The sequence below is a fragment of the Rattus norvegicus genome, chromosome 1, assembly GCF_021556685.1.
Source record: "Rattus norvegicus strain SHRSP/BbbUtx chromosome 1, alternate assembly SHRSP_T2T, whole genome shotgun sequence".
Taxonomy (NCBI): Eukaryota; Metazoa; Chordata; class Mammalia; order Rodentia; family Muridae; genus Rattus; species Rattus norvegicus.
The window spans coordinates 30,093,871-30,097,687 of NC_141534.1; the positions used below are offsets into that span (position 1 = coordinate 30,093,871).

The following is a 3,817-nucleotide window of genomic DNA, read 5'->3' on the forward strand; positions in this document are numbered from 1 at the left end:
GGCGCTCGGGGCTTCTCCATGAGATAGGAATAAAGTATCAGTCATAGCAAGAATTTCTATGTCTCGCGTGCTTCTTGCCGGCGAAAAGTCGCGCGCGGGACATTTGGTGCCGAGAAACCCGGGACAAAAACATCGCCGGCGCTACGAGAGGCCTCCGTTTCACGGAAGAAATTCAGAAGCTATGGAATACAGGTAAAAAACTCTGAGAGACCATGGCTAGCCTTGATCTGCTCCAACTCAGTCCCCTGCCGGACGCAGCAGGTGCCGCTGTGGTTGCTCTGGCAACCCTCGGGCTTTTTCTATTGACCTTTGAGTTTCTAGCTACCGCCAAACGGCGTCAGAGGTCGCGTGGGAACTGCCCAGCTGTAACAGCAAAGCGGAGAGCGTTGGGGGCAGGGAGAGACAATGCGTCAGAAACAGAGTTAGAGAACGAATTAAAGAGTTTTAAGGGAAAAAGTGCACTTAAGAAAAGAGACCCTCTCGAGGACTTTAGATCCGAGGGAGAGAGAGAGTGGGGAAAAAACGCCCCGGGAGAGAACAAGGGAGGAGATAAACAGAACACAGTATTTTGGGAGAAAAACTTTGTCTTAGTGCTTATGAAAGGTGTAATTAAGCTCCCGCGCCGGCTCTGGGGACGCCACGGCGTCCGGGCGCTGACAAGACAGCTTTACAGAGTCATACTGATCAGATTTGATAGAGGCAGACCGCCTGAAAATTTATTCAGGAGAATCAAACAAAAAGACATCTCAGTGCCCGTGCACAGCCTGATAGAGTTAATGTAATTGGGTTGTGAGTAAAAATACTCAGGGCTGTGTTTCACTTCCATACCATTGGCGAATGTCGGTCGTACTGTTCAGATATCTCTTGAAAAGCTCTCATGGAGAACTTTCCCTCGGGATGGAGACCCTCTAACTCCAAAGACCAGACCGAGACACCACAGGATGCAATCAGCAAGAGGATTTGGTTTATTGTCGGGATACACAGGCACAGGCACCTGCGGGCGCTTCAGTCACTCGGGGGACTGGCGCACCCCACGGAACCAAGGATGGGCTTTTATAGGATTTTGGGGAGCAGAAGCAAGCATACAGAAGCAGATGCATGGTTACAGGGATATAATTGGTGGATTCTAATATGGCAAGGGTTTAGCCCGGGGGCAAGTTTCCTAGCTACCTTCCTGAAACATAAGGACTGACTCGGCCCCCCAAGGGTTCAGCCTGGGGGCAAGTTTCTTAGCTACCTTCTTGGAACATAACGACTGACTCGGCCCCCCCACCAGGGTGTGGGACCTCTCCCGGGGCTTTTCTCATTGTCAGGTGCTCAACTGCAGTCGTCCTGTTGCCAGGCCTTCAACCAAACACATCCTGCTTGGCAGCCGCTGTGTACTCAGTGTTCTAACCTTTCCCTGAACCAGTCATCTTAAGTACAGCCTTGCAAAATGGCGTTACTGCTGCTAAGCTGGGGTCTTTCATTCCCCCATTTTTTTTTGCTAACTTTGAGTGAAATCTTTCACTCGACTTGGTCAAGAAATTTCTGTCTGGTGGGGGCTTATTCCCCCACTGACTCTAGGCCACAAAAGGGCTAGGAGGAGCCACGTAGGAGTTTTAACTTTAAGGGGTTTGGAGTGTGCTGAACTCTCTATGTCTGGGGTGTAGTGTTGTGATTAGTCAATTCCTCAGACCGGACTGTCTTGACGTGTGGTGTGTGGATCTAAGCCGAGACTCCGTCTACCTTTAGGGCGGTCGGGGTAGTCAGGAGGACGGTGTAGGGTCCTTTTCACCGTGGCTCGAGATTCTTGGTCTGGTGTCTGTGCACCCACACGGTGTCTCCAATCTGGAACAGGTGTGGCACCACCGGATGCTCAAGCTTGTCCTGGTAAGCAGCGGCCAAAGGTCTCCAGACGTCTCTCTGTACAATCTGTAGGGCCTGTAAATGGGCCCTCAGAGAAGGGCTGTCAGTGAAATCAGCAATGTTTGAATCAAAGAAATGGACAAATGGGGGTGGTGCTCCATACATTATTTCAAAAGGAGTTAGACCATGGGGGCCCGGGGTATTCCGGGCCCGATAGAGAACTAGGGGAAGGAGGGTCACCCAATCCTTTGAGCCAGTTGCAAGCGTAAGTTTGGATAAAGTCTCCTTAATTGTTCTATTCATGCGTTCTACCTGACCTGAACTCTGGGGTCTATAGGCACAATGTAATTTCCAATCAATCCCCAGCAATTTGGCCACCAACTGACATACGTGGGAGACGAAAGCGGGCCCGTTGTCCGACCCCAACGCTTGAGGCATGTCATACCTGGGAAAGATTTCCTCGAGGAGCTTCTTGGTGACCATTTTTGTAGTCTCGTGCTTTGTGGGGAAGGCTTCGACCCATCTTGAGAAGGTGTCTATAAACACTAGGAGATACTTGTATCCATATATACCTGGTTTAATTTCAGTAAAATCAATTTCCCAATGGATGTCGGGACGGTGTCCCCTAGGACGAACTCCTTGTCCAATCCTGGTCCTTCCCGGGTTAACCTGAGCGCACGCTTTGTAACTCTCAGTCACCTTTTGTATCGCTTTGTCCCAATTTAAAAAAAAACACAGATTTATCTCTTCTCTATCTAGTAAGGTTTTTATCTTCTTATGTAAAAAGGAGATCAATTTAAAAGTCCTTTGTAGACCCACTGTTTTAGTTGAGGGTGGTAGATGGCCCCCATTTTTTCTAGGAGCTCTATGTCCTCATGGGCATAAACCCAACTGGTTTGTCCCACTGGTGGGGGCATGGGTTGGTCTGGGCTATTTAAGGGCAAGATTTGTTTGTTCATGGCCGCTTCTCGAGCCGTGGCATTGGCCAGCCGGTTTCTTCGTGTCTCTGGGTTGTGCCCTTTCTGGTGTCCTGGACAATGTACTCAGTCTTTTGGGCAAGAATAGGGCTTCTAAGAGGGCCAGAATTTTAGCCATATCTTTACCCTCAGATGTGAGCAGCCCCCACCTCCGGTAGATCTCCCCGTGGATGTGTGTCGTGGCAAAGGCATAACGGCTGTCTGTATATATATTTAGCCTCTTACCTTTTGCCATCTTGAGCGCCTGAGTCAAGGCGATGAGTTCAGCCCGTTGTGCGGAGGTACCAGCAGGCAGGGCTTTCGCCCAAATCACTTTGTCCTCCGTAGTGACCGCAGCTCCAGCCTTTCGCTCTCCCTCTGCCAAGAAGCTGTTGTCATCCGTAGGCAGTCATGCTGTTTTGTCTCCTCTGGTAGAGGAAGCAAGGTGGCAGGATTGAGGGCGACTACGGGCCCAAACTGAACCCGTTCTGTATCCAGTAACAAGGCTTGGTGTGAGAATTAGAGAGCCAGCGGTCTGGGGGCTGCTTTACCAAGGCCTCCACTGCGTGGGGTGTTAGGATGGTGAGTGGCTGTCCCAAAGTCAATTTTCCAGTGTCCTTGATCAGGACAGCAATAGCAGCCACCATCCTTAGGCACGGTGGCCAGCCGGAGGCCACAGGGTCCAATTTCTTAGACAGGTAGGCCACAGGGCGTTTTCAGGGTCCCAACCTTTGTGTTAGGACCCCTTTAGCATACCCGTTTCTCATCAATGAACAGTTACTGAGCAAATTGTAAGGGTTTGGAACAGTCGGATGAATATCTTTTATCCTCTTGTTGACCTCTCTCAAGTCTTGTACTGGCCTATAATCTCTAGTGTCGGGTTTCTTAACAGGCAGAAGAGGCGTATTTCAAGGTGACCGGCAGGGGATTAGGATGTCTTGATCTAGAAGCCTCGTAATGTGAGGCCTTATACCTTGATAAGCTTCATATGACAGGGGGTATTGTTTTATGGA

At 50.0% G+C, this 3,817-nt stretch overlaps 1 long non-coding RNA gene across 1 annotated transcript; it reads right to left on the reverse strand.

Moving 5' to 3' along the window:
* Nucleotides 1-942: 942 nt before the first annotated feature.
* Nucleotides 943-3,585, reverse strand: LOC148006897 (uncharacterized). Its single transcript, XR_015644905.1, has 2 exons — nt 3,051-3,585; nt 943-1,948 (listed from the first exon to the last, which is right to left on the reverse strand). It is a non-coding gene; the product is annotated as an uncharacterized LOC148006897 (long non-coding RNA).
* Between the last annotated feature and the right edge of the window lie 232 nt (nt 3,586-3,817).